Source organism: Macrosteles quadrilineatus, unplaced genomic scaffold, assembly GCF_028750875.1.
Source record: "Macrosteles quadrilineatus isolate MER2022 unplaced genomic scaffold, UCM_ALF_1.0 Scaffold_8__2_contigs__length_117827958, whole genome shotgun sequence".
Classification (NCBI taxonomy): domain Eukaryota; kingdom Metazoa; phylum Arthropoda; class Insecta; order Hemiptera; family Cicadellidae; genus Macrosteles; species Macrosteles quadrilineatus.
Genome location: NW_026542601.1, coordinates 36,106,107 through 36,128,844, shown reverse-complemented (window position 1 = coordinate 36,128,844; position 22,738 = coordinate 36,106,107). Strand labels below are relative to the sequence as shown.

The window sequence follows — 22,738 nt, the reverse complement described above, 5'->3', positions numbered from 1 at the left end:
CTGTACTCGTTTTAAGGACAAAATTGTAATAAACAAATATTTAAACGGCCGGTCATTCATTCACTGGGTCACAGCTTTGGGCGTAACCAGTAAATTGAATTTTGATCAATTAATTTTCCAAATTTTTTTTAACGATGCTTTCTGATAAAATGAAATGCTAGAAAACACAAAATCTTATCAGAATCATGTGGATTCAGTATAACCAGAATTAGACTGGAGGTTCAGGTTCAGGGGTGTGGTAATTTAAAATTACTAGATGAAAAGTGGTTATTAGCTCTTTTATATTTAGAACCTAAATTTTAACAATACTGAAATTTTTATTTTTACTACATATAAACCGGGTGTTCAGCTTCAACCTGAAAATTTTGAACAGGTTATTTGTTGAAATGGAGAGGGTTTAACATGATTTTAAAATTTTAAGTAATATGTGGTAATTCATTGGTGCAACGATTTAAGTGCAATAAATTTTATTTCAACACTCCGTTTGAACATAATAAATTAAGATTTATCATTAGGAAGTAAAAGAGAGTACAGGCAATATGTTTTAGACTATTTTCTACACTTAATATGCTACTTTCCCACATCGGATACATGTGGAAGCTCAAGCTTAAACGGTCATTCACTGGTGCTCTCCACATAAAAAGGTAACTAAAATTGCTTTTTAACATTAAAGACATTCTAAAGACTTTATACTTGAAGAAGATTGGCGAAAGGCGATAATAAAGGGGGTGGGAGGAGGGGGATGATTTGATATCCTTCCAGATTTACCAAGGGTTCTGTAGATTCAATCTTTATAAAATTTCCACTCAGTGAAAATATGTTGAAACTCAATCACCTGCAACTTATCTTATTTCCCCTGTATATAACCATAGATTAAAGGAGTAGAAAAAATGTGTCTACTCCTTTAATCAATGATATAACCTATCATAAACAAATTATTGATGAAGACTTTTTCAATTAAACTCTCTCAACACAAGAAATACAGTACCTAGATGTTTAAGATGTTTTTTCAGAATTTATATGGCAGAATATATATTTAGTCTATATTGTATGGTTTTTGAGTCAGCTTTCAAAGTTGGCTGATTTGGATATTGGATATGATACTGATAGTTAGAGGAGATGAAACAAATACAGGTTTAGCTTAACTAGCCAGTAAACATAACTGTTTACTGATTATGGATCAGTATACTTTGTTGTTTATGGATTTAACATAACTAGATAGCCCATTGCTGGAAATCGAGCAAAACTGAAACTTGTATTAAAAATAATAAACAAAAAACATTAACAGCCAGACCTTAATCAAAGAGTCACTCTAAAATAATTTATATGAATGATTACAGAAATATAAAAATATTATGATGCAAAAAATATAAAAGTAATCTACAATATTTAAATTTACATTCACTCTCATCCTACTTTGGTTATCTCTTATGTATAGTAGGCGGGTGCACTCTATGAGCACGTAGATGTCAATCACACTAAAAGTGAGCTTTTGACCTCCTCTCTTGACGCCAACCATCGCTACTCTTATTCTAGCATTGTTAAATTATTTCTTTGATATGTTTTTTATTAGGCGTGTTTAAATTAAGGGCCCCAACCCAAGTCTCCAGTTGGGAACACAAGACGGTAAGCAAGTGGATCTAACGACAGATCTAGAATTGATACGCGTTTAACATTATTAGTGTTGAAAAAAACTATACGATTTATTTGGCCAGGTGGTGCTTTGTTTTCAGCATTAAAAATTGCTGTGACATCTACACAGGTAGCACCATTGTAGCGAGGGAAGACACTTCTTTTGTCTCTTATTATGTATATAAGAATCTCACTTTACTCCTCGGAGCTCTCGTCCTACATAATGTCTGCCACGCAGTCTTAAAAGATTTGCAAATGGGTTGGCATTGTGACCCTATTTCCCTCATATTTTTTCATTGCATTTTTTGTTTGAATTGTGCTTAATTCTCCTTTGGGTTCTAGTGACATTGTCGTACTTACTTATATCCACGATGAACTTTATCCAAATAATTTCTGGATATAAGTCTCACAGTCCTATTTTCAGATTGGGAGTTTCCAATAAGAACCTGAGGGTATGGTGAATTGCACAAATGAGGTAAACTAACCTTTCATTTATGGAAACAAAGAGTAAACACTTAACTGTCTCGGCCAGTCTTTTCTTGCTTAAAAATATGTAAGCCACTAGAATGTAAACATTTTAACGTTCATTTGTCAGAGATTGGATTATCACAACGGTGGTACTACCACTATGTACCAATCAAATGTTCAATTGTGAGGTTGATGCGGTCTTGTTCGCGTTCCCTTCAGCCACTCACAGTTCTTTGTCGTACTGGCGGCATTTGATTTTAAATTGAAATTAAATAAGAAAGTTAACCAAACAACAGAAAACACTATAAAGGAATTGGAATTTTGATACACATTGTAAATTACATGATAATATGGTAATATGGATAACTACCCTGTAATAATCACTTTTAAACATTCACTTCATCACATCGAACTGTAACTACATGATAATCAGTAACATACGATGTAAGGTAAATCAATTTAACCATAGACAAAAAGAATTAAACATTTATTCTTAAAACACTTTGTTGTCTAGTATTGATAGGAAACTCTTCATTATGAACCAGATTTAGTAACAAGATTGAAACAAAATATAAATTCCAGCTTTGCTCTGGAGTTTAAGTACTGCAGTCTGTGGTTAACCCACTGGTTAACCTTACAAACTATTTTAAACTACGCCCATATGTTATTTGTAAATAAAGGGAAATGAGTTTGATCAAATGTCAACAGATAGCGCCACCTCCCAAACTTTAGCCTTTAAGTGTACTTAAGTGGTGCCATTTCTAAATATTCTGAGACGTATTTGCACATCTACGTGAAAATACCTTTAATTTGACACCTCAAACTTTAAAATCCATCAAGCCGTTATTGAGTTATGACTGTGAAAAGAAAACTGCTTGCGTATTAATATATAGATTATTGAGTTATGACTGTGAAAAGAAAACTGCTTGCGTATTAATATATAGATTGTTTGAATCCCTTCGTAAAAATCTAGTGTTTATTTATATTTTTGTCGATCGCCTTGGTAAAAACTGATGTCATTGAAAAATTTCTCGTGTATTCAATTTATTTCCCTTGAAATTGCTCTCTACTAGAATCCATTTATCCAATGTGACCTACAATTTTACTACAAATAAAAAATAGATGAGCAGAAATTCAAAAAACTTTATTTTTATTTTACCAAACAAAATTATTGAGATAGTAAAATATTTGTAAAACTAACAAACTGTACAGATAAGGTTGGACGAGAATCTAAAAAATGTAATTAGGTCAAAGTAAATAAAACCGGAGCCCTTCAGGGGGACACAAGCCAACTTTTAAGCATTTCCCTTCTGGCGTTATCGGAACTCGTAAAGACCTCCCCCCTTGTAAACTGACTCGGGGAATTAGGGGTTGGGAAATGGGCGAAGGGGGGATACTGTATTAGGCTACTCCGCACAGCCCTAGGTTATTAGAAGGCTTTGTAAATGGAGTCGGAGTGTTTTAAACTCAAAGTTGACTTTCCTAGCTAGTTATATGGCAATGTGATTAAATTTTATTTTATTAAAGTTACTATTACTATTTTTTTAAAGTGGGGTTAAAACATTTAGAGCTATAAATTTAGCAATATATATATAAATGTATATTTGATAGTAAAAAAAACAAGTTAACTTTCATTTATTTTTTTTTATCCATAAACCTAGTTTCATACGATTCAATTCATAGTTATGGTGTGTTAAATCTTAACTATATTAACTATCAACATCAGATAGTAACAAGATCAGAACAGGGGTTTCTCCTCCTTAATCAAGCTGGAATCAGAATTTATTCTTTTGTATCATTGCTTTATTGACTAAAGCAATGAGGAGCAATGTAGGAGGTTTTCAAAGGTAGGATTTTATTGATGTTTAGGAAAATCATTATGAATAGTAAACTTAGAGGGTGTTTAATTTATTCACTGTAAATGTAATAGCTATTTACCTTAAAAGTGTAGTAAGATCGTTTTTACATCACGCAGGTGAATGTTGTGCAACAACATAATTCACCTATGTGATGTAAACACGCTCCTGCGTAACGTGTAACACACAAGATTTTACCTGACCCGACAATATACAGGGGGTTACGTACAATATTTTTCATAATCCATTTCACTCATTTTCTAAGAGTAACGTTCTTTTAAAAACAAAAGCTAGGTTAGGAAAATTCTTTAAAGCATAACAATAAAATTCAAGCGCACAGCTGATTTCTAGCCTTAAACGTTGTTGGCTCCATAGAGGTATAATTTTTTAAGTTGAGCATTCAATGTTATTTAAATGGGTTTCATTACATCACCGAGTGAGTTTTTGAAACTTTACATCACTCGTGAAGTAAAGAAGTTGTATACATCATGCTTGGGATAGGGAAGTTTAACATGGCGGGTTAGGTAAAAACTGTTTACAGGCTACTTGTTCTTATCGTTTCCATTTACCTAATAGGATTTTAAAATGTTAATCAATTTTAAAGTGTTTACCTAACCCGCCATGTTAAACTTCCCTATCCCAAGCGTGATGTATACAACTTCCTTACTTCTCGAGTGATGTAAAGTTGAAAAAAACTCACTCGGTGATGTAATGAAACCCATTTAAATAACATTGAGTGCTTAACTTAAAAAAATATACCTCTATGGAGGCATCGACGTTCAACGCTAGAAATCAGCTGTGCGCTTAAATGTTGTTGTTATGCATTAAAGTATTTTCCTAACCTAGCTTTTGTTTGTAAAAGAACGTTACTGTTAGGCGATGAGTGAAATGGATAATGAAAAATATTGTACGTAAACCCATGTTTATTGTCGGGTCAGGTAAAATCTTGTACGTTACACGTTGCGCAAGAGCGTGTTTACATCACGCAGGTGAATGTTGTGCAACGAGCGGAAGCGAGTATGTACAACTCTTACTACACTTGTAATGTAAATAGCTATTAAAATAAATGGTCTTAAGTAATTTATTCAGCTTCTTTGTCAAATATTTAACAGCGATCAAAAGAGTAGTCATAAACACAATAAATTCAATAATTCAACATTTTATAGGCTATGATTGTCTTTTATTTTTAAGACTCATCCCCCTGAACCGTACTCATAAAATTGATTTATATTTAGTTCATTAAGGCTTACAAAATCTTTATAAACCTCTTAAAGTTATTGTCAATTAAATAATATTTGAATGTTTTACTATTTACTTTCAGGTAAAAAGTGGTAAGAGAATAAAAAAACCTAGAACCTGCAGCTGTGGGTTTTATATTATAAAACTCTAAATTATGCCTCTGGATGGCTGGGTAGTTCCAATGCCGAGGATTATAATTATGTGTCATTCCCAATTTCGGAAGTGTATGTGTATTCATTTCACTTTTTCTAAGATTAATTATAGTTTTATAAATATATAATCCATACACTGTTTAAAGATATTTAATTTAGCAAAATAATGTTTTGCCGATTGGTTTTCTCCTAAGTTTAACATGATACGTATGGCTCTCTTTTGTAAAATTAATATACTATCTAAATTTTGAATGGTTGTTGCACCATATAATTCAATGCCGTATGCAATATGTGAGTTTATGTGAGCATAGTAAACCTTCAGTAAAACATTCAACGAGCAGAGTTTAGACAAGTTGTGCAGCATAAATAGACCTGAACAAATTTTACTTTTTAGTTTATCAATGTGGTACAACCAAGATAAATTTTGATCAATTATTAGTCCTAAGAATTTAATTTGAGTCAATTGAGTTAAGTAATTGTTACCAATTTTTAAATGAGGTTTTAAAGGTTTTTTTTGGGCAGTTGAAAAATTTATGTAATTGGTTTTCTCTGAGTTAAGCAATAAGTTTTTGCAAGATAAATATTCATATAGGTATAGATTCAAGGCTACTACATGTTAAAATGTTCACATTTATTTGAAACTATCTTCAAAAAACCAATAAAACATAATGATACAATATCACATCAATCTGCAACTTCTTTTTATTACTTTTTTAAGGACAAAATGAGTTCAAGCAGGATCGCCGATTGACCCAAATAGAAGCGAGAGAAATGTTTTCCAGTTCAGAGCTCAAGGGTAGCTCGTGTATCAACAATCAAAGAGAAAGGTGGATTTGGGGGGAGGGGCAAGAGGAGAGAAGGAGGAAAGGGGGTTAACAGTTTCAAGGGATATGTAACAGTCGCTAAAAGTATTAATGTTCTTCCAAATCATTTTGATGCTTTTAACGACTTTGTTTGATCTGTTCAGAATAATATTTTTTTGCAACTTTAAAAATGGTTGATTTAGGGTGTATTTTTTACTAAATAAATATTTTACCTACGACCGTTTTTTAAACAAGTCTTTCCAATTCAGTTCTTAGAATTGAAAAGATTCACTTTACAGTATTATTTACTTACTTTAAAGTATTATTTTGTTATTCTACAGTACAAGGTGTTTAGACCAATGAGGTTCAAGGATTGAGATGAAAAAAGTAAAACTGAAATGCTTTGAATGTTAACTTAACAGCTGTTAGTGTCTATTTATCGATCATACAAAGAGGAAGTGGATGGGACAATGAGTGGTTGCATAACAATAAGTGGCAATGAGAGGTTATAAACAAAAACATAACCTCTATTAGACGTTATATGACGTTATGACAAGTGATTTAGTAAATAAAAAATGCTTGTAGGTAAAGTGTAAGCAACTCGCGTAATTAGCTTTTAAAACACTTGTAGAATATTTGAAGTCACTCGCTGAGGCCTTACTTAAAATTTTATACTCATGTCTTAAGACTATCTTTACTTATCGTTGCATAAACTACAATTTTAACACTTTGATTATACACGCTAATTTTAAGTTCAGCTCTGAATAATGAATTCCAATCTGGATTATTAACAATGTAAAAGAAACGTGTTAAAAACTCAGGTGTTTTCTCTTGATTTTGAAATTATTTGATAGGGTATGGTTTCGATTGGAAATTCATCAATTCCAGTAGGTAATATAGTTTCAAGAAATATTATATGTTTTTTTTTACTCCTTAGAGCATACATTTTACATGCTTCTGAAAGGCTGGGTGTGTTGCTAGCTTGATGGTAGCGTCTCAGCATTCAGTCAGAGGGGCAGGTTTATGTTTAGCATATCCACAAAAATTTTTAGGGCTTTGGCCCACTTTCCCTTAAAAGCGTTTAATGTTTTCAACTTCAAAATTTTAGTGTTGAAACTAATAAAATTATTAAAACTTACATATATATGCTGTTAATTCTTTCCATCCATTTATTGAAATAAACTATCAGTTTTTGCTATGAATACATCAAATGTTAACTACCTAAAGCATAATTACTTAAACCATGATCAATTTAAACAAAAACTTATAAAATTTTCTAAAATACCAAGAAACACTGAAGAGTCAAGCTTTATCATTATTCTGACAATTTTACAATTGCTCAAACTTACTATAAACTGTTCAACAGGCTCTTAAATTGAAATATGGCTTAAAGCATTGTAAAAAACTATTATTTAATATTCTAAACTAAAAACTGGTGAAAAGACTTACAAAGAGACAAGGTTGTAAGAGTTAAAAAGCCAAACCCTTGTTACATCAAACATTCCAATTTCACTGTCATGTCATTTTCTGTTGACGCTTCCTTTGTTCAACTCGTTTGATGTCCTCTTCCGTTTCGACAGTTATGAAATTTGCTTCTAATCGGATTCAACTTTCTTTGTGTTTCCGCTATATATAGTGGCATCAATGCACAAAAGGATTTTTTTGGACAGTAAAATTATATGTTGCTTGATTTTTACTACTAAGGGACCACCTGACAATATCTATTACAGATAACTGTTATGAAACAAAGACGAACATTTAATTTCAAAGCGATTTAAATTAGCCTACTTTTGTTTGAAAGAAATACCACCTTTGTCCGTGCTTTGCAACAGATTAAGGACACATACGAGAATAATGGCTCCTTTAAATCTACTGCAGTTACTCATCACGAACAACAAAATAAATACCCAACTGTGCCACTTTTTTGTTTAACTTGTTTAGTTGTGTGGTAGAACAAAATGTATACCCAAAAAGGTGAATGAAAATATAGAAAATGGAAAAATGTAATAGCCTATTCCTTTGTTAATATTTACAACAAGAACATTTGCAGAAAATTATAATAAAGATTAATTAAGTCTATGAGTTGGACAGATTTCATGATCTAACTTTGTATTAAATTTTAGTCCTGTGGGTTTTTGTCCATATAACACTGTTTATAGTCCATATAAGTGGGAAATACACTTCAGTATCCAAAAATCAATAAATATTTGTTCAATATAGATGTATACAATGGCTAAAAGTACAACTGATGCTATAGGACACTGTGGTTGTTTGTGCATGAAGCTGCACAAATGTAACATGAGAAGCTAGTAGCCGTAACGGAGGGGACCGAAAGGCTGCAACTGGAACTGTTGTACAAATGTTGATTCTCATTGCTTTAATGTAACTTTTTTATGGTACGATTTACATGGTAAAAACAATAATGTGTAGACTATAAATTTATGTTAATGAAACTACAAACGTAATTTAGAAATTTAAATGATTAGAGCTAGGAATTTTGTTTTGTGGCCATGGGTTCAAATCCTACCAATTGACAATGGCTTTGTTACTTGGTCATTTGGAATTCACCTTGAAAAGGTCCACTTCTAGAAAATTTTGATAAATGCATTACCAAGTTAATGTACCGGTAGATATATATTTAACGAATTACTATACAATTTTTAGTTGTTTGAGTTCTATAATGTCCCTTACAATAAGAATACAGAATATCCTACTTCCTACTTATATAATATATATATATATATATATATCCTACTATCCTACTAATATTATAAATGAGAAAGTTTGGATGTATGGATGTATGGATGTATGTTTGTGACAAGTGAACGCGAAAAATACTGGTCGGATTGGGCTGAAATTTGGCATGATGATAGCTCACATTCCCGATTAACATATAGGCATATTCTTATTTCAAAAATCCTTTCGGGCTCCGCCCCAGTGGCTCTGGAGTTTCCCATGTTAACCTTATGAGAAATGAATTATTGAATCTTAACAGCTGTTTCAATTAAACAAGTTGTTTCTGTTCTATGATGTTCAATAGCAGTTACAAGGATTACCAACAGGATGCAGCACTATTATTTCTTTTACATTTATGACAACAGCTAATTTGCAACCAAAAGGTGAGTGAGCGTAGCGAACGAACTTCAACCTGGAGGCGAGTTAGCGTAGCGAACGAGTTAACCTGAAGGCAAGTGAGCGCAGCGAACGAGCTCCAACCTAAAGGTGAGTGAGCGTAGCGAACAAACTTCAACCAGGACGTGATTGAGCCATGCGAACGAGATAATCTTGAAAATTAAGAAGTTAAACGGGGCAAAGCCCGCGGGTTACAGCTAGTAATATTATAAATGAGAAAGTTTGGATGTATGGATGTATGTTTGTGACAAGTAAACTCAAAAAAATACTGGTCGGATTGGGCTGAAATTTGGTGTGATGATAGATCACATTTCCGATTAACATATAGACTCATTCTTATCTCAAAAATCCTTTTGCGCTCCGCTCCAGTGGCTCTACAGTTCCCCATTTAACCTTATGAGTATTCATATTTAAAGGGAATTAAAGAATTTAGCCAGCTGTTTCAACTAAAAGAGTTGGTTCTAGGATATGCAAAAGCATTAAAAATTTATAAGATTTACCAACAGGGTGCAGCAATTCATTATTTATGAAAACAGCTAATTTGAACTAAGCAGCAACAGAAAACTGTGATACACAATGAGAACTGTCAAAGTAGGTTTGTTTACAGTTATGTTTATGTTTTTAATTTCATGAATAATTTATGATATTTTGTGAATTTTTAATATTCTATCTTTCATTATGGCTATGGTAGATGTGTAATACTATCGCATACCGTAAATTTGAGGAAGCAAATTTTCTCAAACCGTGTTTTCTCACATTGCAAACGCAAAGAACGGGTATAACTGCAATAAGCATTTTATACTTATTTGCCAACCCCGTACGAAGGACGGGTACTCTGCTAGTATATTATATATATATATCCTAATATTATAAATGAGAAAGTTTGGATGTATGGATGGATGGATGTATGTTTGTAACAAGTAAACGCGAAAAATACTGGTTGGATCGGGCTGAAATTTGGTGTGATGATAGCTCACATTCCCGATTAACATATAGACGCATTCTTATCTTAAAAGTCCTTTCGGGCTCCGCCCCAGTGGCTCTGGAATTCCCAATAATAACCTTATGAGTAATCATATTTAAAAGGAATAAAAGAATTTTGTCAGCTGTTTCAACTACACAAGTTGGTTCTATGATATTGAATAGCATTAAAAAGTTACAAGGTTTACCAACAGGGTGCAGTACTATTATTTTTTTACATTTATGACAACAACTATCCTATTTAGGCTATGAAGGTAAAATTTTGTTTTTAAAAGGCTTATGTGTAACTATTTTATCAACAGATGTAAAGATCAAAATGTTTCTATTTCGTGTTCTCTTCCCGCTGCAAAGCACGGGTACAACAGCTAGTACAACAATAAGTTTAGGAATTAAATATTTAGCCTTTTAGCAAATTTCCCTATAGGGAAGTAGCTATTGTACCGTAGGTCTCATGGTAAGACTTAGGCCCGGGACCGATTTACTTTTTCATTTTGATGTCCCCAGAGGCCAAAAACACCATTCGTTCAAATTTTTATATATGTATATATATATATATAGATTTATATATATATATATATATATATATATATATATATATGTGTCCGTGAACACGATAACTTGAGTAATTTTTATCTGATTTTGATGAAATTTGGTTTGAAGGTGTAAGGCGGGATAAACTTGAATGAGTTCGCGATCCAGCATGATCGGACCATGGGAACAGGGTTTTATGGGGTAAAAATTGGTTTTTCTCATTTTTGACCCTCAAAACACAAAATTTCCCAATTTTTCTCTAAACCTTCTTAAAGAGCTTAAAAAAACAAACAATTCAGTATATCAAAGTGTTTTTTTTTGTACGGTTATTGGTTACGGAGAAAACTAAAAAAATGGTAAATTTAAAATTCCTATGTTATTTTTATAGAGAATATTGTAAAATGTTGTAGTTTGCTTGTTTATGGATATTTTTTGTTTAAACTTGGCAAATATATTCATTTTATACTAAGCAATAATTATTTTACTTAAAACACACACTTTATAATTATCCTTGTAGCAGCAAACCTAGGTACTCGTTAAACCTAATGTTATTTAAATAGATCAATTGAAAATCAATTCAGCCAAATGGAAATTTGCTTAGACGGCAGGTTTGCTGCGGCGGGGGTATTTTAGATTTCTACATTTTTTTAACTATAATGTTTTTTAGTTGTAATAGACTTTGACTTTATTAAAATAGGTTCTATCTATTACTTGTACCATTGACTCAAAGATTGTACTGAAAAAGCTTAGGAATGTGAACTGTGTCAATTTATTGTTAATGCTTAATTCAGAATGCCTCATTATGGGTTCTGTATCATTTAGGCCTACTTTGTCTTCTGTGCAAAAAAGTTTAATTTTATATTACAGAGTGATATTGTTTTCAGATACCGTACTGACTTCTCATTTAATGGTATTGCAAAAAATTATTTTATGAACAATTCATGTGAATTTTTACGTTAAGTACTAAAGTTTAAATTCACTACAAAATGCCTTTCTCGAAGAAACAAATGGCTTTGTACAAAATTTTTTAGCCTACAACTGTTATGATTCTTGACTTTTGGAAATTTTTAATGTGTTATTTTAGTTTGTCTCTAGGAATGATACCTTAAAAGGTTGTAGAGTTTGGGGACACCCTGTATAATCTAATACTAAATGTTTAAATTTACTGCCTATTGTACAACAAACAATGGTGAATGTGAAAAGGGGGGGACAGTGTTACCAATTATCCACTTAAATGGCATTCCACACAATTGTTACATGACACTGGATGTTGGTGTCATAATAGCTAGCTTTCTTTGTAAATTGGTAGAATTGCTTTGCAGCTAAATGAAAAATAACTTTTAGTTGTTATCACAAAATTGTAGGGTTACTATCCTTGTAGATTACTACCTATTACTTTAAATACTTAGATTCTTTATCGTGGCTAAATACCATATCTATAAATATTATGTTGATTGTATAAAAGCAAAAAAATAAAATTGTAAAGAAAGTTATTTTTTGAATTGATATAAATTTGAAACACGACTTTCTCAAAGATAATAGCTATGAACTAAAAGATATGTTTTAAAGATTCTTTCAGGTTCCACACTTTGGTGCTTGAATTTTTGTCCATGTTTTGACACCTGATAAATTATACTATATATATGTTAAGCGATTTTCCCATAGGGAATAAGCTATTACCGTAGGTCTCATGGTAAGACCTGGACCCGGGACTGGTTTACTTTTTCATTTTAAAGTCCCTAGAGGCCAAAAACACCAACCGTTCAAATTCAAATGAAATTTGGTATAAACGTGTAAACCTACATTTATTCTAACGAGTTCGCGATCCAGCATTATCGGACCATGGGAACGGGGGTTTATGGGGGGTTTTATGGGGTAAAAATGGGGTTTTCCTATTTTTGACCCTAAAAAAAAAAAAATTTTGCAATTTCTTTTCAAACCATTTTGTAGAGCTTAAAAAAAGAAATAATTTAGTATATTGAAGCATTGTTTGTATGCCTAATGTTTACGGAGAAAATTCAAAAAATTGTAAATTTAAAATGTCCACGTTATTCTTATGGATATTTAATGAAAACTGTTGTAGTTTACTTGTTTATGGATATATGTTGATAAAATTTAGCAAATTTATTTATTTCATCCTATACTATGTATTGACGTTTGGTCAAAAAACACTTTTTAACTTCGCCGTAGCAGCAAACCTAAGCATTCGTAAATCTAATGTTATTTTAATTGGGAATAAATATGTCTTATTTATGGAAATATTTTAGTAAAAATGTAATCAGACAAGTTGAAATTCGCTTAGTCTGCAGGTTTACTGCGGCGGGGGTATTTAAGCTGTTTTGTAGAGTTAAAAACAAATATTTTAGTAGGCTATATTAAAGTGTTGTTGAACGGCTAATGGTTACAGAGAAATTAAAAAAAACAATAGGTATCAAATTGCCATGTTGCCATTGAATGAGAATAATGAAACTGTTGTAGTTTCCTCGTTTAAGGATATTCATCAATTCATCTCATTTGGTAAATTTATTTATTTCATACCAAGCTATCTCATTACCATTTAAATAAAAATACACTTTTACTTCAATCAAAGAACCCAGAAAGGTGGTGTACAACTTGGGAAATCAGTTATCATCACTAAGGGTAAAATTTAAGCTACTACAAGCTAAACTCATCACTGTACAGTATGAAATTTGGAATTAAGAGGAACTAAAGTTGAAACTCCTAAAAAGTGTTTATTAGTCATGAAATTGAAACCTTCCCGGAACTGATTGTGCATGTGTTCAACAGATGAATCCAACACAGAGCTAAAAATAACTCTGTAACAGCTAAACTATGGGCTTATTATTATTATTATTATGGGGGATAATTAAATATTAGGTTTATGTTGATGATAATTATAATTAGTCGATGTAAAATAGATTCAGGGTGTATACTATTTTATTAAAGTGAAATTCCAGGTTTTTTCCAGGTTTTTTCCTGGTTTTTCAAAGTTTTTCCAGGTTCCCGCGTATCTGTTTGGTTCCACTTAAACTATAATCAATTTAAGACTTGCAGCTTAAAGTATACAATACACATCAAATTTGTTTCAAAGTCCAGTGAGCTAGTGTTGAAAAAATAATAATCCTTATTATAGTAATAATTTTTATTATCAGCATTACTTAAGGCTACCGGAAACATCGTCTCTCTCGATAGCAGCAAAATCCTGAATATTTTCCTGCGGTCATGTGGTCGCTTCCCACAGTGACGTAAACGTCATCACAGTCTTACGTTATCATAGAAAAATCCTGGACATCTCCCGCGGTATGTATACATTATCGCCGTCTCTCGCGATCACGGAAACGTAATCATCGTCATCCGCGATCGCGGCAAAATCACGAAAATCTTCCGCGGCCGTGTGGACATCATCATTGACTCCCGCGGTCACGTAAAAGTCATTATCATCGTCCGCGATCACGGCAGAATAAGGAAAATGTTCCGAGGACGTGTAGACACCGTCATTGACTCCCGCGGTCACGGGAACGTCATCGTTGTCGTCTGCGATCTCGGCAAAATCATGAATATTTCCCGCGGCAGTGCAAAACATCATCGTTGATCCCGTGGTCACGTAAAAGTCATTATCATCGTCCGCGATCACGGCAGAATAAGGAAAATGTTCCGAGGACGTGTAGACACCGTCATTGACTACCGCGGTCACGGGAACGTCATCGTTGTCGTCTGCGATCTCGGCAAAATCATGAATATTTCCCGCGGCAGTGCAAACATCATCGTTGATCCCGTGGTCACGTAAACGTCATCGTCGTCGTCCGCGATCGCGGTAAAATCATGAACATCTGTGGCCGTGTAGACATAGCCATATCGTCGTCTTTCGCGGTCACGGCAAATCACGAATATCTTCCGCGGCCGTGTAGACATCATCATTGCCTCCCGCAGTCACGGAAACGTCATCATCGTCGTCGTCCGCGATCTCGGTAAAATCATGAATATTTCCTGCGGCCGTATAGACATCATCATTGCTTCCCGCAGTCACGGAAACGTCATCGTTGTTGTCCGCGATCTCGGCAAAATCATGAATATTTCCCGCGGCAGTGTAAACATTATCGTTAATCCCGTGGTCACGTAAACGTCATCGTCGTCGTCCGCGATCGCGGCAAAATCATGAACATCTGTGGCCGTGTAGACATAATCATCGTCGTCTTTCGCGGTCACGGCAAATCATGAATATTTCGTGCGGCCGTGTAGACATCATCATTGCTTCCCACAGTCACGGAAACGTCATCGTCGTCGTCCGCGATCTCGGCAAAATCATGAATATTTCCCGCGGCAGTGTAAACATCATCGTTTCCCACGGTCACGGAAACGTAATCGTCGTCGGCCGCAATCACGGCAAAATCACGAGCATATCACGCGGCCGTGTAGAAATCATCATCGTCGTCTTTCGCGGTCACGGCAAATGACGAAAATCTTCCGCGGCCGTGTAGACATCATCATTGCCTCTCGCAGTTATCGAGAAACGTCATCGTCGTCGCCCGCGATGTCGGTAAAATCATGAATATTTCCCGCGGCCGTGTCAACGTCATCGTCGTCTCCCGCGGTCACGGAAACGTCATCGTCGTCTCCCGCGGTCACGAAAACGTCATCGTCGTCGCCCGCAATCGCGGCAAGACGCATTTTACGACTACAATCTTCTACTGGGGCAAAAATAAAAATCCCGGAATCGGTCCAAAAATCCCGGCTTTTCCCCGGTTTTTTTTCAGGTCCCTTTAAATTCAAGGTTATTTCCCGGTTCTCCCGGTTTTCCCGGTTGGTATACACCCTGAGATTAGTCATTGGATGACTCCATGTAGCCTATTACAGATATCAATGATGAACATCTAGATAAGGAACTGGAACTATAGACTGACAAACAAAAGGAGATTCTCTCATCCCATTGTAAAACCTGCTGTTTTTTTTAAGGCTAGTTCATGTTGGTGACATTGAGTGCTGGTGTCGACAGAATTGTCTCTCTCTTATTTTAAGGTTAATTTAATGATTTGTGCTTTACTTTTAGCGAATTTCCCTATAGGGAAGTGAGTAGCTATTACCGTAGGTGGCTCAGTAAGACCTAATTGGTACCTAGGATTGCTATTGCAAAGAAGGAAATAGTGTTTTTTTTTGTTTTTTTTTCGTAAAATGATAACAAGCTTAGTACAGTTTGAAATAAATAAATTTGCTAAGTTTAGTATCAAAATAAATCCATCCATACCCCTAAACATGAAAAGTACAACAATTATTTACTTTTTCTCCACAAGAATAACATGGGAGTTAGGCAATAAATGTTAAAATGTTAAGCTCTGCAACCTTTAATCCTTTTGTATCCTTAATACATATTTTCATTAATTGTTCAACTAACTTATGTACGGTATTTATTTCTCATTAGGCCCTACTCTTACGGTACGTCCAGAGTGCACGCCGAATCAGATTCAGATTTTCGGCGCTTGGTTAATCTGAGTCAGATTTGATGGAGGCCACAGTGGAAGCAGGAAATACGCCGCCGGTACTGACTCGGCAGCAAAGAAACAAGTCAGTTGTTGTTATGGAATTGTCGGATGAGAAACTAACGTGTAAAATTATAGCGTCTGAAACTGTTGTGAAGTTACAGTCAGTGAAAAATTGTGTTCATGATATTATATCTCTTTTCCTATAGCTAGAAATGATATAGCTTCCTTCTATATTGCGTTGAGTGGGAACCACTGAAACGTATTATTAAAATTGGACATCGTACTGTAAGAAACTGGTGTGTATAACCAACATTAAAAAAAATCTGAAGACTGTTTTTAGTGGTAGGCCTAATCCTTAAAGTCAAAATGAAAAAAAAAAATAATAGGGTATATTTACTATAAAAACATCATTTATTTAACTTAAATATTATGCATACGAGCAAAATCTGAATCTGAAACCAGAATGAAGAATTCATTCCGGTAAGCAGGTGCCTGCGCGCCGGCTCGGAAACCGGCAGCCACTATGGACACTTCCATTTAAATGCATGGGCCATTCCTGCCGCCGAAAATCTGAATCTGAATCGGCGCGCACTCTGGACGTACCGTTAGTCCTTTCATTGTCCAAGCCTTTGCCTGTACTGATTCTTTTTGTATTGTTATTTTTGATATTCCTCTCATTAATCGGCTATACTAAGTTGAAAGATCATTAAATATTTTTTAATCTTATTTATTATTTCTTGTGCTTTTGTCTAAGGGCAGAAAGAAAAAAAACTAAACTGCTGGGTGAGTTATGAAAACAAACTTGGATTCCTACAAAGTTTTAGTTCTTTAAAAATTAAAAAACAAGACAATTTGTATGTCTCTTTTCTGTTCTAAACCTAATTTTCTATTTTTTGCACTGACTATTTGTAACAATTCAATATTTTCACCAATATTTTTTTAATAGAATAATTTAATTTCCACCATATGTTTTTCATTTTATGTAAATTTCATTCCCTTTTTCAAACCATATATAGTAATTAATTGTCCATGCAGACCAATCGGTAATCAATTTAATACAATATAATATAGAAATTTTCAAATAACATAATATCATATAAATCCTTATATATAATACGTGAAGGCGATTTCTTGAAAACACTACTCCTCCGTTAATAATGGACGGATTTTTACAAACGACGTGTCAAAATAAAATATTTTTTGTGTAGACACCCCCTTTCACCAATTCATGTAGTAAAAATCCTCGGGCTTTGCCCCACAGGCCATCAAAGTTGGAGTTTCTTCCATAAGATTAACATGGGGGAATCTAAATATTTGATTGGAAACTTTGTCCCCACTAATTTGAGAGAGCGGTTGGGCGTAGAAACTTGGTAGAGGTGTCCAAAGAAAGGTCTTGGTCTGTAGATGAGTTATGAAAAGAAAAACTAAGCAAAATCCCTTAGGACTCTGCCCCAGAAGCCTTTAAAGATCCCTCCACAGAGTTGTTTACATTTTGGCCATGAGAATAATACTTTTTAATGAAACAGCTGTTCATTTTTAAATTGTATTTCAAACAACACATATTTATTGGGAGTTGAATTCTACCAAATAAGTATTTGCAATGTTATTTTCTGATTTTAAAATTGATTTTCTTCTTTATCATGCCATGTTTTGCAATATAACGTTCCATTACGAAATCAGTGGAAAATATTTTTATCACAGCAATTCTTAAATTATTTCTTATTGAACTATCTTATATCTATTGTACGGGTTGGTGTGTGCCTTTTTCGCCACTTTTACCTACATTTTATCATATTATTCTACAAAATATCAAATATTTATGTAGAAATATCTGCTCTTATTGTGTCTAATAAAATCCAAACTTAGAAACATTGCCTAAAATGGTACCTATCTTGACAAATAATTTGCACCTGCCTATATTACGGACTTTGGCGCACTGAATTAGTAACATTATTGAAAATAACACGACATTTTGGCTGTAAAATATGGTACAAAGAGAAAATACTATTTAAGCAGCTACTGTCATGACAGAAAGGTCATATTCCTTTTAAACTAGATCACATAATCCTTTGACTGGGACGGGTGGCGTCGTCCTGTAATCCAGCTACTAGGAGGTCACGAATTGTGGATATTTATAGGAATGCACTGTGGATGCGATACTCCCTGGTGTGGATTAACGTCCGCACGAGTGAGTACTACGACTACCCGCAGTGCTATCCTGATAATTATACCAATTCATAAATACCAATGGAAAAAAAATTTGGTTCCAATTCAACTATAAACTGTAGATCCCTTGGTTGCCATTCGCTGTATGGGCTATTAATTAACAGCTGTATCTAAGGAATGTCGGCCTTAGTAACTAACAAGACTTCAAGATCGCGCCACTCTTCCTACACTCATCTCCATTCATACTTGGCTTACCTACTATGAATGGTCGCCATAAAAAAAACGTATTAAAGGATTAAAGTATTTATCATATACGTTGATTAACAATATGTAAACGTCAATATATACGTAACAGCCATTTTACAGTATTTTTGCTTTTTGGAAATGTTCAATTGCTATGTCATTTGCATTATTTATTGCCAATGAAGCCGCCAAGACCATATGAACTAGGAGGCCCCTAACAGTTCAAGAATAAAAGCCAACTTTACTTCATGTATTCCACTACACCTAACATTCCGTAGAGAGATTATATTGAAAACTTTATGTTATTGATAAGGCCGAGACGAGACAACTAACTGACATCCCCCATGTCAAGGAATTCCAGCTTTATCAGTAACCCCATACAGTCAATTTCTCAAAACTATGCTAGAGGGTTCATTCATTGGCACAGAAGTACGATATGAACTGACGCGACGTGACGAAGGAAAATCAAACTTACACTGTAACGGATATACCTCCCTTTGAAGTTAGAACGTGTCTTCTCAACAAACATATATTTTTTCTCAAACACTGATGAAATCACGGAAGTGTTTAGCTACAAAAGATCCACCAATACGATTTAAATACTATTTAAAGGTTCTACCAAAGGAAGAGATACCATATAACATACTAATAATAACTCCGATGACGTACAGGATAGGAAATATTTTAATCATTGAATGAACAACCAAATTTGGCAACTAACGCAATATTGTTATTGTTTTTACACTTACTCTTTGAACAATGTTAAATGCTCAAAATATGTATATTTCACCCAATTCATCGCAGTTAGATGAATTAACGTAAGCCTTGAAAGTAACCGTCGATTTCGACGGGTTTCCCCTAGTATATAGGTATAATAGCCTATAACTTTTGTAACAAAATTGCTTCAAATTCTATATAATTTTATTTAAATAACTTTTCAAAATTATAATTTAGCTCTCTAGCAAATGAGATTTGTTATAATATATTTGTGAACAGTGGCCTATAATTTTATATTATTAAGTCGGCATTGACATATGTGAGTGCAACAATACATCAGACCATCTTCACTTCCAATAGAACCAAGATAGTATGAAGATGCAAATTAGACACTACATATTTAATATCAAAATTTTATAAAAAAAAAGTACATTATTCGGACAAAATTAGTGAAATTTGTTGAAAGAAGAACCATCCTTGTGACGAACATTCATAATTTATAACATCAAGAACTTAACTTCAAAGAAGACATCAATTTTGGTGAGATAACTCCAATAGACATTTTCCCCTTTGGAAGCCATTAAAACCTTTTTTAAAACCTTTGGACATTTATACTCAAAGTCAAGAACTAATAGAAGCTTAACTTATTCAGAAATATTATTAATTCAACCAATCTATAATTCGAACATACTTTAATTATATTTTAAAACAAAATTTAATTAAACTTATATCACAAGATTAATTTCAAATGCCGCTCGATCACCCCACCTGAGAAAGATCCTAGCAGTAGCCTAAATTATAACATTGAACTTAAATAATTAAAACCATTGTAATAGGCCTAGCCTAAAGTTTTTTAAAGTAAATTCATCTCCCACTGTTTGTACAATTTATTGTGAACCCCCTTTCTTTTCTTTCACTATCAGTTTTGTATTATAATTAATAAATTTAAGTTTCGAAATTGTACATGGAGTTTCCATTGTAGTCTTAAGTTTAAGGTTGATTACATATTGTAAAATTAATTTGATGTTTTTATGAATCTTGACACCTTTGCCACTCCATTCATAACTTTTTTGAAACTTAAGCACTCTTTGTGTTTTTTTTTTCAAAAGACTGGTGCTCATTCAATTGCATTGTGTAACTTAGGCCTGAAATATATTAATACTATATTACATATATTAATACATAAATTAATACTGTAGCTTTTAATTGCTTCTGCTTTACCTGCTTTAATTCTTGTAACTTACAAATTGGCAATAACTTCCCGTCAAGGTAAATGAAATATTGGGATAAGATAGCCTAATGGTGCCCTCAAATTTACCTGACATACATAAAATGTAATAAGTTATGCAACTGTTATTTTTAGATTCTAGAAAACATACTTAACTTATGTACAGGTATAACTTGAACCCAAGGTGTAGGCTACATGAATGTTGGCTCATCTAGGCCTATATTTTGAGTTACTCTGTGATTTGTGCCTATAGCCTATAGGTAGGGTTACCATACACAACAGACTAAGTGACAAAATCGTGGAACGCCACTCCACAGGTTATACGTAACTTACCGTAGGCCTACTGTAACACTAGTCAGACTCAGATTCAAGAACAAGTAACTTAGGCCTACTTACTTACTACGATTAGACGACTAGACTGCTGGCGCTCTCTGCTTTGAGGTCACACCTCAGGGCCACAGTGTCTGCGATCACGAAAAGTGGGTACGTTATTACGTTTATCGCATAAATCAGAAAGATTGGAGAAATCAAATCAACGCAGGAGGTAGATCTTGATTTAAATTAGCAATGATTATGTAGCAGACAATGCTTTGTGAACAATGTGAAAAATAATATCGAGTCATTACAAGGAAAAGTGTATACCTATCTTATCAACAATTAGCCTAGTTTAGCCTAAACAAATATTAATGCTTAGGCTACTTTAATTGGACAGCTAAGTAGTGCATTTTATCAAGATATGTTAGGCCTAATTACAAGTTTTATGTATCGAAATAGGTTAAAACCTGTTTGGCCGATATCCGGAACCGGATCTAGGTATATAACTATGGTAACCCAACCTATAGCCTAGACTAAAAAGTCTAGTAACTTAGGCCCTAGTATTGGTGGAACCTATGTAGAATCTAGTTGAAGTTTATGTTTAAAAGGTCAGGAATCATGTGAATTTGGGTACTTTGTACGTAAATAAGTTAAATCGTCCATATTAGTGGCAAAATTTAAAGTAAGTTAGGCCTGAGTAATAATCTTTGGGATTTATTGAGCAATAACGTAGATCTAACTCTTAAAATGGCTGCACTTTACTTTAGGTCCTATACAAACAACCGAATGAAAATATCGATTATTCTATTGTTTCATTCGATATATCGTTTGGTTAGTTAGGTTAGGTCAAACTTACCTAACTAACCAAACGATAAATCGAACAATCGATATATCGATCGATATTTTCATTCGAATGAGTGTAGGACCTAAAGTAAAGTGCAGCCCTTAAAACAACACTAGTGAATGAAAAGTTCAATAGTGTACAAACTTGTCACATAAATTAACTGTCAAATTCCTCAAACTACGCCCCAAATTTAATTTTTCTAGAAACAAAGCTTGAAATAATAGGGAAACTTACATTTTGAAGATGAGTACGCCTAAACAACACACAAAAACTTAGGTAGCCTACTTATTAGTCATTATTATAGGAACAAGTAACAAATTAAATGCACTTACTTTAGTAACAAGTCGAGTAAATCCCAAAAAATTTAAGTTATTTTAGCACATACACATCATGATATTAGGTCAATTAATTACCACTATTACCAGGCACATTAACAATTAAAATCACAACACTGAAACTGACACTTCGAAAACACTGCCTTCTTTCCAGCGATTGTGTGTGAGGCACACAGGCAGGCAGACCAACTTCAACTCAACTACAAAAATACACTAGCGCTCAGCAGAGCAGAGGAGCAAATAAAATAATCCTCATCGATTATTCTTATGTGATTGTCTTTGACTTTAACAAACCCATCCAAATTTTAAAACATACTACCATAGACTATATGTTTTATCTATGATACTACTTTATACACTATATACCACATGGCCATATCATACTTTAAATTGTATTGTAATAACTTACTAAAGTAACAAAATCATTGGATTATAAAAATTGTATAATGCAATGGTTTTTGGAGTAGAAACTACACCATATTTATTTTCATTATTCAAGAAAGATCTAACTAAAATGTCTGTATTGACTAATTAACTTAATCAATGGCATTACTATATTTAGGTCTACTATAATTTGGGGTATGATAAAGGTTGAGTATTATGGTATTATCATTGACTA

General features: G+C 33.6%; 1 protein-coding gene across 1 annotated transcript in view; it reads right to left on the bottom strand.

Annotated features, from left to right (window-relative positions):
- Positions 1 to 22,246, bottom strand: part of LOC128999433 (uncharacterized) — a 99,239-nt gene extending 76,993 nt beyond the window's left edge. The window contains exon 1 of the mRNA XM_054425954.1: positions 22,117 to 22,246. The gene's annotated coding sequence lies outside the window, so the exon portion shown is untranslated. The remainder of the gene's footprint in view (positions 1 to 22,116) is intronic.
- Positions 22,247 to 22,738: the final 492 nt, after the last annotated feature.